Consider the following 13103-nt stretch of genomic DNA (forward strand, 5'->3'; position numbering starts at 1 on the left):
TACTGAACAAAAAAGGGATCATGAATCTTTCTTGGGATTTTTTTGTAGCAAAGACAATTTCATAAAAAAAATTTTTTATTCAGTATACTGTTGGTTTGGGGTCAATTGTTTCTTATAATTGTCAGAACAGTGTCAGCAAGCTACTTCACATGAGGGGGCACAGGTGGCCCAGTTGTCTAAGGCCCTGCAATTTGCAGTGCAGAGTTGCGTCCCTTGGGCATGCCAGAAACCTATGATTGTGGGTTCTAATCCCGGTTTGCCCCAATTATGTTTCTACGTTTGTCAGCATCATACCCATGGTAGTGGGTTTCACCACAGTGGTAAACGCCTGAGACCTGCATTACTTCGGGCTTTCCTTCCACATTAAGCTGACACGCCGTGATATAACTGGAATACTGTTAAACCCAACTCACTCACTCACTACTTCACTTGTATTCAGTATTATATATATACACAATGTAATGTAATATTAATTAAATAAATTGTTTAAAAATTGATATGGGCAATATTATTTTAGAATTTTGATTTACAGATTATAAAACTAAAAGTTTGGTCGGACATTTGAAATGATAAATAAATGTGTTCAAAAGCATCTTTATGGACTGTGAAATTTGATTTGGCTGGTAGTTGGAAGTAAAAAATGACTGCTCTCACTGGTATATGTCCTTGAAATAATAACTTGAATTCAACAGCAGAATTTTAAATTTCTAATTTGTTTCTGTTTTGAAGTAATCAATCAAATAAATGCACTCAAGACGTGTTTTGTTTCAGTCAGTACCCAGTATTGTGAGGTTAGTTTTATTATCAGAATACATTTTACTCTCTGTGGCATAAACAAATTGCAATACTGATTTGATTTTTTTCCTAATTATCAATTCTTAAGGTAACCAGATCCGTAAAATAGTAAAACAGAAAAAAACAACCTGGTTCAGCATTATACATGTATTAGCAATGTTCATTTCAGAAACTGGAAAATGGGGCCCAATGACCCCTACCTTTCTAAGAATTAGGGACATTTGATGAAAGCAGGGACACACAAATATTTGTGAAATATGACATAAAGTTAGGTTATGTCACCTTACCGGGTATTTACTTATTTAACCTGTCAGAGTCACTCTATGTATTTACATTTCACTTTCCACGTTTTATTCATTCAGTTCAAACTTCCCGTCCATGTTAAAGATTTACACTTTCTTCAGTTCTCTTCAGCCAGATTCTAAAAATCAGTTTGGCGTAGTTTCGGAAATAAATTAAATAAACTCGGCCCTTTTGTCTGCCTTTGTTTCTGAGATGCCATGACCAGCTGATAGCCATGTGTGACAGGAATGGGAGATAGAAGGTTGAAGCTGTTTGAGCCGAGGAATTGAACAATCAAATCAAAACGTGTTAAACATATCGTTACTGAATGCTGACTGAAGACTTTTGAGGTTACAATAGAAGATTAATGTATTCCAATTGATAAACAATGAAACTTGGCATTGAGTTGGAGGCAATAGCCATAGGCACAATCGAAAACATATTTTACTTTTTTAATATTATGTTGCAGCGATATAATATTTTTGCACCATAAAGGAATTTTGTGTGTTATAGTCCAATGGCTGCACTCTGAAATGCACGCTGTATTTGTAATGTTTTTTTAGAGGCAGATAAATGTAATGGGTTGAATTGAAATGGGCAAGGCTGTTTGAGCAGGGTATTACAGAAGAGCCTGTTTTGCTTGTTTGTTTGTTGTTTAACGCCACACTCAGCAATATTCCAGCTATATGATGGCGGTCTGTAAATAATCAGGTCTGGACCAAACAATCCATCACGAGGATACGATGACATGCATCAACCTAGTCAGAGAGCAGGATCACCCGATCCCGTTAGTCGCCTCTTCCGACAAGCATAGTCGCCTTTTACGGTTGCTGAAGACCTGTACTACTCCGGATCTTCACGGGTCAGACAAGCCTGTTGCACAGTGCAGTGACAGTCAGTGTCTGTGTGTGCTGGAGCAGGACATAACATGAAACTTGAGTAGCTGGACACATTTACCAGCATTGTTGTTTTGTTCAGTGAAAGCTGGTTGGGGTACTTTTGTGATTTTCTTTTTGTGTGACAAATACTCACTTTGTACTCTGTGGTGATATACAGATACAGTAAACCATGTTATAACTACAACTGAGAATCGACTGGTATCTTGCGATATGTTACATACTGTGATATGGACTGACGTAACACATTAAATAGTAAGAAATGATGAAATCACGGAAATACAGCACTAAAACCTCTTTCTTCATACATTTTTGTATTGATATCTCAAAAACTTATACAAAGATAACCACAAGAACGAAGCAGTTTTAAATGAAGGGATGGTTATTAAATGTAACAGTTAGTCGGCATGTCCTGAGCTACCACGTCCTTGTGTTCTGCCATGCTTACAGGTGACTCTGTGCTACTTCTGCCATTATGGGAAGTAACTCTATTAGTTATGTTCTATTTATAGCATATCGCGATTTCACAAACTGACGGATCAAGTATCGTGTGTACCTAAATATTGATGATATCGTAAGTATCGGTGATTCGTTACAGCCCTGGTTATAACAAAATCAAAGGGACCCCTAATTTTAGGTTGTTATAACCGTAGTTCATTATAAGCCTGTATACAGCCTATATACAGCATATGGATGGGATTAAACAGTTTCTTATAGCCATCAGTTTGTTATAAGCATGTTTGTTATAAACATAGTTTACTGTATGTGGAATAACAGAAGAACTTCACCTATGTTACTTCTGTCAATCTAAAGGTAACCTCTAGATTTCTGTGGGATTTAACTACAAGCTTGGTCTGGGTCAGTTGCCCAGTCACTTCAAATGCCCTTTTGAATATTCCACAAGCCACAGATAAACAGCCTAGAGTTAATTTCTGAAGTTGAGTGAGTGTAGATAATTTTTTCTATTCTGTGGAGGATACTGAGGTCACACTATGCAATGTCATGAAGTGTAGGAAGCCCCACCAGAATGTTGTAATGAGAGTAATACTGATATGGACCAACTTTGTAAGATAACCCCCAAGTAGTTGTGGACAAGCAGCAGTTGTCTGAGTTCATCAGTGATGAGGCAGTGTGCTGGGGGCAAGCAGACAGCTACCTGTTAATATGCATGTCGCCTTCAGTTGAAGTACACCAGACAGAGCCGTGTTGACCCATGATAGGTGGTAAGTGTGGCTACTCTAAGATGTTATCTGTGTTAAAACTACCTTCCTATAATGTCACCATCAGTTGAGCAACATTTAAGACAGGATACACGGACAAGATGGTATAGGCTATTGGCTAATCAAAGATGTTATCAGTGTTAAAACTACCTTCCTGTAATGTCACCAACATATAAGACAGGTAAGACAGGTGTACAAGATAGTATGTTGGGGCTATTGGCTACTACTCTGCTATCTGCCTTCCAACTACCTTCCTACAATGTCACAATCTAATGAGACAGGTAACGTGTACAAGATGGTATGTATGGGCTATTGGCTACTACTATAACTATAAGATGCTATCTGCCTTCCAACTACAGTGATCCCTCGCTACAACACTACCTTTGGTGTTCAAAAAATTGATTAGCGCTATAGATGATCAGTGTTTTAACGAAGGTTGCGTCGTAGGTGGTAGATGACCATCAAAACAGTATACATGCTATGCCTACCCAGCATGATCTACGTTGCACGTTTCAGAGTTTAGAACTGATTAGAATGGAATAAAAGTTGTTTATGATTCATAGTGTAAAAAAATATTTATCCAGGATTAATATGCGCTTTCAAAAAAACACATCGTATCCCTTCAGCGAAACTTGGTCAATAAAAGTATGAAATTTGATATAAAACATCACTAGAAATGATGATTTACCATTTAAAATGTATTTCCTGCACTCCAAGGCATTGTTTTATATGCAGAGATGAAGATTAGCGTGTGTATTTTCTCGTAAACTAAGCCGGAAATAGCAATCAGCTATGCACACGTTTCCTCCCAATCTACCGGTGATTCAGTTAAAAAGTACCCAACTTCAAAGAATTTTGATGCAATGGTCGGAAGAAATTGTATCTGAAATGATTATTTCATCAGGAATAATATATTCCAATATTGTGCTATATTAGTTGGAACTTCCACTGTATATATACTTAAAATTATAAGAATCATAAGCGTAGCACTTTGATATAGGTGGTATGCAGGATATTTTTTTACGTATGGAACAATTGGATTACTCACCGTAGGGTCTTCTCATGCTACATGTATTTCGATTGCGAAAACATTATGTTGACATTTAATAGTCAAACTGCCTCAAATATGACTTTTAGCAAGTCATGGTACAGCATTTATGATATGTGTATCCATTCTCTTGCAACTAAAGTTTGTTTCAAGGCGTCAGTAGCGATAATCTGACCATGGTTGCTGTAAATAACCCTGAGTTGTGCGATCTACCGATCACTTTGCATACGATTTCGCCGAAATTATTGTAAACATTATTATCATTATTGAATGAAATTTTGAATATAATTAATAAAATATATTGCAAACATTGGTCCAGATGAACAATGAACAATTTGTCCATAACCAGATATTATAATAATAGGATTAAATTGCGTACTTCAGTTCGGATTTTTGACTGGTATTTCCGGTGTTACGTGTTCGCGGTGATCATCTTATAATGTTATCTAAGATGGGGGAAAACATCGTGTCATTGGAAACCTTGAGTTTATGTAAGTAAACTTTCGGAGCCATGCTTTACCGCCCGCTATAACCGAGCTATATTGAAGAGCGCAATAGCAAGGGAACACTGTACCTTCCTATAATGTCACCAACAGGAAACACCGATAAGAGGGTATGTAGGGGCTAGAGGCTAATCAAAGATGCTGTCTATGTTAATACCTCCCTCTTCTGATGTCACATATAGTAGAACTCTACACACAAGAGACATGTTCACCCATGATAAGGAGACATGTGAGGCTAACAAAGATGCTATCTGTGTTAAAACTAGCCTCCTATAATATCACCTTCAGTTGAGCTATATGCACAGGAAATACATGGACCTGTGACGGGTCTGACAGTGTACATGCCTATAGTGCAGAAGACATTCCTTTTTTGAAGGTACCGTGGGGGGCCCCGAAAATTCTTGAATTATTTAATATATATTTATGCTTCAGACTGTCATGTGTTGAAAAAAATAGAAATTTCCTGCCACAAAAATTAAATTGTTGCAAGGTGTTTGTTTTTTTAAATTTCAGGCTCGTGGTTTAAAATAAAAACATGTCTGGTTTTGTGGGTGTAGCTGAAGAAATATCTCATCTTGATACAAAATCCCAGGCGTAGAATATTAAATGGTTGGACCCTAAACACTGGCTTGTGGTACATGCGACACATTGCACATGGGACACAGCGATCATCCAGACTTATTGGAATGGGTTTCCTGTGGCAAGTGGATCTTGTGTTTGTGTGGAGAAACCGTAGCATTCCTTAATTTAAGATAATGTCACGTTACTCTTCTGTCAAAGTTCAAAGACTATCTCTTGGGTGTTTGACTGAGGAAAGTTACAAGTTTGTTGTTTCGATGGATATTGACTTGAAAGCAAATGATTAATTGAGTCGAGTGAAGTGAAATGATTCAACAGTTAATCAAATGTCAGAGATACCACAAGACCCCTGCTTCAGTACCATCCATCACACTGCATTGAAGTCGGTTGAATTGAACCCTCCTTGGTAAGTCTGTGATCTGGTCTACAGAGACTGTGGAAGACAGGACTTTGTCTCACAGCCGACACAGATTGGTGACAGACACCAGTATATTGCCTCCAGAGCCCTGCCTCTACTACAGGACTGTGTCTCACAGCCGACACAGATTGGTGACAGACAAACCAGTATATTGCCTCCAGAGTCCTGCATCTACTACAGGAGAGTGTCTCACAGCCGACACAGATTGGTGACAGACACACCAGTATATTGCCTCCAGAGTCCTGCATCTACTACAGGACTGTGTCTCACAGCCGACACAGATTGGTGACAGACAAACCAGTATATTGCCTCCAGAGCCCTGCCTCTACTACAGGACAGTGTCTCACAGCCGACACAGATTGGTGACAGACACACCAGTATATTGCCTCCAGAGTCCTGCATCTACTACAGGACTGTGTCTCACAGCCGACACAGATTGGTGACAGACAAACCAGTATATTGCCTCCAGAGCCCTGCCTCTACTACAGGACAGTGTCTCACAGCCGACACAGATTGGTGACAGACACCAGTATATTGCCTCCAGAGTCCTGCATCTACTACAGGACTGTGTCTCACAGCCGACACAGATTGGTGACAGACAAACCAGTATATTGCCTCCAGAGTCCTGCATCTACTACAGGACTGTGTCTCACAGCCGACACAGATTGGTGACAGACAAACCAGTATATTGCCTCCAGAGTCCTGCATCTACTACAGGACAGTGTCTCACAGCCGACACAGATTGGTGACAGACAAACCAGTATATTGCCTCCAGAGCCCTGCCTCTACTACAGGACAGTGTCTCACAGCTGACACAGATTGGTGACAGACAAACCAGTATATTGCCTCCAGAGCCCTGCATCTACTACAGGACAGTGTCTCACAGCCGACACAGATTGGTGACAGACAAACCAGTATATTGCCTCCAGAGCCCTGCCTCTACTACAGGACAGTGTCTCACAGCTGACACAGATTGGTGACAGACAAACCAGTATATTGCCTCAAGAGTCCTGCATCTACTACAGGACAGTGTCTCACAGCCGACACAGATTGGTGACAGACAAACCAGTATATTGCCTCCAGAGTCCTGCATCTACTACAGGACTGTGTCTCACAGCTGACACAGATTGGTGACAGACACCAGTATATTGCCTCCAGAGTCCTGCATCTACTACAGGACAGTGTCTCACAGCCGACACAGATTGGTGACAGACACCAGTATATTGCCTCCAGAGTCGTGCATCTACTACAGGAGAGTGTCTCACAGCCAACACAGATTGGTGACAGACACACCAGTATATTGCCTCCAGAGTCCTGCATCTACTACAGGACAGTGTTTCACAGCCGACACAGATTGGTGGTTGTTGCGAAGGTGATGATGTTGCATGGTTTTTGTGAAGGTGATGATGTTGCATGGTTGTTGTGAAGGTGATGATGTTGCATGGCTGTTGTGAAGGTGATGATGTTGCGTGGTTGTTGTAAAGGTGATGTTGCATGGTTTTTGTGAAGGTGATGATGTTGCGTGGTTGTTGTGAAGGTGATGATGTTGCTTGGTTGTTGTGAAGGTGATGATGTTGTATGGTTTTTGTGAAGGTGATGATGTTGCGTGGTTGTTGTGAAGGTGATGATGTTGCGTGGTTGTTGTGAAGGTGATGATGTTGTATGGTTTTTGTGAAGGTGACGATGTTGCGTGGTTGTTGTGAAGGTGATGATGTTGCATGGTAGTTGTGAAGGTGATGATGTTGCGTGGTTGTTGTGAAGGTGATGATGTTGCTTGGTTTTTGTGAAGGTGATGATGTTGCATGGCTGTTGTGAAGGTGATGATGTTGCGTGGTTGTTGTGAAGGTGATGTTGCATGGTTTTTGTGAAGGTGATGATGTTGCGTGGTTGTTGTGAAGGTGATGATGTTGCATGGTTGTTGTGAAGGTGATGATGTTGCGTGGTTGTTGTGAAGGTGCATGACGATGTTGCATGGTAGTTGTGAAGGTGATGATGTTGCATGGTTGTTGTGAAGGTGATGATGTTGCGTGGTTGTTGTGAAGGTGATGATGTTGCATGGTTGTTGTGAAGGTGACGATGTTGCATGGTAGTTGTGAAGGTGATGATGTTGCGTGGTTGTTGTGAAGGTGATGATGTTGCGTGGTTGTTGTGAAGGTGACAATGTTGTTGACACATTGGACCAGTGACATACCACCAATGGACCAGGATGACCTTCACCTTACACACTGCTGGGGCAGGTCAGTTAGCACTGTATAGATTTGTCACCATGCCAGTTAAAGCTAATGACTATTCTCAAGTACTCTGTAATGACAGACAGATAACCCACTATTGAACATCTTTGCTAAACACTGCGTCCATCACAGTGGGTTCTGTCTGAACAGTCGATACAGGAGCCGTGGAGTGTCTCCAAGCTTGCCGCTTGCTGCCAAGTTCTCATGGAAATCATTACTTAGTATTGAACACTTCTTTGATAACAGCTGATATTTGAAAGCTTATTTAGGACTTAAGTCTTGAGATTTACTCACTGTTGATATAGCACCAAGAACAGAGATTCCACAGGGTCCAGGGCTGAATTATAGAGACACTGACACCGGCTTCTCATAAACAAGGGAGGATTACCCAGAAGCCATACACTGAAGGTTCAGATAGGCCACAGTGCTTTAAATGAAAGAACAACACCTCAGTGTTTTCATAATGAGATGAAAGAATGTAACGCTGACGTTTCTGTATGGGTCTACCATTATGTTCTGAAGTCTTCTTTACAAGAGGTTGCATGCACTAGAATTTCCACAGAATTCGGATAAATGTTTCCCATTACCAAAGCAATGATATCTTTGGATATTTCAAAAGCTAGTTCTCAAGAAGTCTTTGATGGGCATTTAGAAGTTGGAAGAACATGAATACATGACCTACTCCACTGTGCTATAATCACACCGTCAACCACAATGGACATCTTGATTTCCTTATTGCTTAATGTCACCACTGCACCTTCAGTGGATTTATTTGAAGTCTCTCCTGTTAATCTCATAGGCTTCCTAATCTCTTTGGCTTTGTATTCTCATTGGCTTTGTAATCTCATTGGCGTCGTAATGTCATTGGCTCGTAATGTCATTGGCCTCGCAATGTCATTCGCTTTGTCATTATATTGTTATCTTTGTACATCAATCCTATCTCATTGTCTTCATCATCATATTGTTATCTGTGTACATTCATGCCACCTTGTGTTGTGTAAACACAATTTCTACACTTCCTCAGCATTCACCTTATGAACGATCTAGAAGTAGCTCTGAAACGGCTAGACAAGAAATGAAAGAAGTTACTATCCATAAAAAGTGTCATGTATTCTTGTTCTCAAGCTTCTCTAATGTTTCCAGAGATTTCAAGAAGTTCTGTTGCAAGTACAATGTGACAAGTGTGGATATTTCGATGTATTCAAGGCTGCTGCTCGATTGCAAAGTTCTGTAAGATATCATTTAGATTCTAGGATCTACCCTGCCATATGTCAGGGCTGTCATCTCAGCATGTGGTGAATCAAGAGGCCAGTTGAGATGTGATATAACCTGGATGCAGAAAACTCTGATTATATCTCAAACACAACCTTTTTCTAATATCATTAAACCCCACTGCTGTAACCATGACATCATGGATGAGACTATCTATGTCGTCAAATCTAGGAATAATCTGGCTACAGTTATTTAGGACTTAATTCCTGTTACTTTATGTTGGTAGACTATTCTTTATAAGGTTTGCGGATACAGAGATTGGGGAGTTTACCCTGAGTAGGATTAGTTACATTGTTTTAATAAAAGTAATAAAAAAAATTATTTGACAAAATTCTTTCAGTTTGAACTGCAAGTATTTTAATCAATGCGATGTGTGTCAAGTATTTTAATCAATGCGATGTGTGTCAAGTATTTTAATCAATGCGATGTGTGTCAAGTATTTGAGCCCACATCTGTCTACCTGACCTGGGGCCGGTCTGTCTCACCTGGTGTTTCAGGGAACCTAGTGGTGGGAAATATTACTCTCACTTCATCCCTGCTGCAGATGCAGGTTCCTGGCGTAAACTTCCCTTCTTGGAGTGTATGGAAATATATAGAGAATCTCACCCGAGTGTCTTTTGATATCAAATATATCGACACTCGTTGATAAAAGTGGGAAAACTCCGAGGCTTGCCGAGGATTTTTTCCACTTTTATCAACGAGTGTTGATATATTTGATATCAAAAGACACGAGGGTGAGATTTTATTTATCATCCAGCATCATTCGTCCAACGTTTTCAGTTTGTAGACAGTAATAAGCAGTGTCTTAAGTGTAAAAAGTACTGCTAACAGCTTCAGTGGCAGAGCCATTAGTGATGTCATTTGATTGTGACGTCATGGTAACCAATGAAGTCACAATGGTCTGCAAGGCATTATGATGCAATTTCATTGCAGCGATTTCTACAGTGTAGATATCGCTTGATCTCACCTAAGCGATCTCTCCTGTGGGAGCCAATTTTGGATGATAAAATGTTTTATCTACCCGCCTGCCCGACTGTCCAAGATGGTCTGTCTTGCTGACGGAGGTCAGTTTAGAAAAGTTGCACGCCTGATGTCTGGTCTATTTTGGTATTCCCTATATCACCTAAGCATTCTTGTTTTAATTCATTGTAAGAGGTAGTAAATTATCTGACAACGTTAAACAGAGTATTCAGTATGTTGATATCAAGTTTCTGTCCTCATTTTCTATTGGCTAAATGCTCGAAATTATCCAGTCAGTCTGGAAAATTCTGGACTGACAATACTTTATCTGGCGTAACTTTGCAAAGTTACCAGTCCGGTTGTCTGATTGAAATTTTTGGGATTTTTATGCACTAGTAAAGAGTACATTTGATAGCAGCGTATTGACAGCTCAGAGGGACTAACTTCTCTGTGAACATTAACTTCCTGAAATACCGTCACAAGCTATGTTTAATGAACTTAATTTGAATCTGCGCTTGTCAAAGGGTGATGGAAAGAAAATTTGGTTTTGTGTGTTTTTGTCTTATAGTGATGGCCTACAGTCTCCAGGTCACTGTTATTAACTTTACTTAAGTCCTTCACAGCTCAGCTGACATAACTGGCCACCATGTGTGACAGCTATCTGTGTTTCTCCTGATGAGGGTGGCAGGCACATTAACCCTCCATGTTCTGATGTCATGTTGTCAGGATCACCAGTCTTTGACACACAGTTACCTCAGGTGTTGATACTGTATCACAAGATTCACAATACTAGTGTGGTATTTCTTGTAATCTGTCTCCCAGATCCTAAAGAATTAATCAAAAAAGAAATCCAACTCAAGTCTAGAATGATTTGGCAAGTCTAGATTGTGTGAGATAGTTTTCTTTCTGTTTTGTAGAAATATGGTTTTGAATAAGATTGCTGAATGTTCGTCCAGGATTCCTTGGGAGAATATGTTCCCCATAACTCTCTGTCACGGAGACAACTAAATGGATCTGTTGTTGCTCATAATATTGATCACTTGTTCGTATAGAATTGATGATTTACAGATGCTGTTTTACAGCTGGAATATTATTGGCTGAGATATAAAACAACAAACAAGACCTATAAGGTGAAAGTGCATGACGTTACTTCCCCAATAATTGGATCAATCTGCAATCCTATTCTATTCTCAGCTCCCTGGGGAATACTCATGTGATGTGCACATCATCAGAATGTATTTTTTATGTTGTACTTGTAGTCTTATTTTTAAAAACTATTTAGTGGATGATGCTATCTTAAGGTGAGGTGAAATTGGGTTTAACGTCGCGTCCAAGATTATTGCACTTATATAGCGACGTGCATGCACGTGTATGTGTGTGTGTGGCTGCTTGTACTAGTCCGGACTGATGCCGATTTATAGTGCTAGCTCACTGAGATACCATGCCGCAGTTTAACACGAATACCCCACTCAGACACAGTATACTGACTCCGAGCCGACCAGTCCTTGTTTTAGCCCCTTAATGCCGAGCGCCAGACAGGGTAACAACAAGTACAATCTTTTAACGTCTTTTTGTATGACGCGGCCTGGGATCGAACCCTGGACCTTCCGCTCTCCGGGCGGACGCTCTACCACAAGACCACGGAGGCGGTCGATGCTATCTTAAAGTTGAACTTGTAGTTTTGGGCAATCACAAACACATTGAGTAATCTGCAGTCATAGACAAGCTGAGTGCCTGTGTAAGACCATTGTGCTTATCAAGATTCAGCTTTGGTCACTAGTGCATCGTCTATGATGATAGAGTTTGGTGTAAAACAAGGCTTTCATTGTATTTTATTAGACTGGTAGCAATTAGAAATGAACCACTCCATCTCACGTTGAGCCTAAGAGTGAAATATCTGATTCAAGCTATACTTAAACTGTTGAAGTTCATTCATTGAAGATTACACTCCCAACCTCAGGAATGCAATCCGTTAATGACGAGATTAATGAGGAGTAAAATGGGATGAGCAATAATAGGAGTGACTACCGACTACCTAGCGCTGGGACGAGTCCAAATTTACTACCCGGGTACCCGACCCCCTATCAGCCGACTCTACACGGAAATCTGCTGTGGTGTCAAGAGTTGGGTACAAATTTCCGATGAGGAATTGTTTTACAGGACCCCTGGCAAAAGTATTTAGGTACATCTATAAAATGATCGTGCCATGCATACACTGAAGTTGACTGAAGCTGTATCCTTACTCAAACATATAAAAATCACACATAAAGTCTGAAAGATATGCGTGACTTGTAGGTAACAATGGAGTTGTGGTTGTGAACTTTTCTCATTAAACGATATATCAGGTGACTAACGAAGGGTCCGGGTAGTCCTGTGGGTACCCAGGTCCTACTCAGCCCGAGTACCCGAGTTACCTGTCCCAGTCCTACGACTAATGTGTATATTTGATGTTCTCATGTCAGATTAAAAATATATTCCTAGTACTCTCATGGCAGTTATAACTTCCGACATCAAAAGAGCTGTATTCAGAATCTGTCAGCAAGTTATAACAACTCTCAGTAGAACGAAGGGACTCTGGGCGGTCATGGGACGGATGGCCCACTCACATCCTCCATATCCCTTGCATACTCTTTAATCTTTATTGAAGGTGAAAGTCAAACCTTTTTCAGTTCTGTTATGACCACGTAAAGTATCCAGCGATTAATTTGAGGCTGTGAATTGAAACGAATGTTGACTGCAGATGTTACTAATACAGCTGTACCTGATCTCCGTCAGTTTGGACAACTCCCGATGTTCCGAGTTCAAAGAAACATGGCTACTTATCTCCATCACAGAGGGTATCATATTCCCCACCACACATGAATCATACGGATGTACAGACGGACCCGATAAGATACTC

At 40.3% G+C, this 13103-nt stretch overlaps 2 protein-coding genes across 2 annotated transcripts in view; one reads left to right on the plus strand and one right to left on the minus strand.

Moving 5' to 3' along the window:
• The window catches only part of LOC139449757 (protein YIPF5-like), a 182391-nt gene that overhangs the window by 72374 nt on the left and 96914 nt on the right, over positions 1-13103 (plus strand). The window lies entirely within an intron of this gene.
• LOC139449466 (leucine-rich repeat-containing protein 24-like) overlaps positions 1-13103 on the minus strand; it is a 53495-nt gene that overhangs the window by 39724 nt on the left and 668 nt on the right. The gene's annotated exons all lie outside the window — the stretch shown is intronic.

Source organism: Haliotis cracherodii, unplaced genomic scaffold (assembly GCF_022045235.1).
Source record: "Haliotis cracherodii isolate W230 unplaced genomic scaffold, xgHalCrac1.p SCAF_8, whole genome shotgun sequence".
Classification (NCBI taxonomy): Eukaryota; Metazoa; Mollusca; class Gastropoda; order Lepetellida; family Haliotidae; genus Haliotis; species Haliotis cracherodii.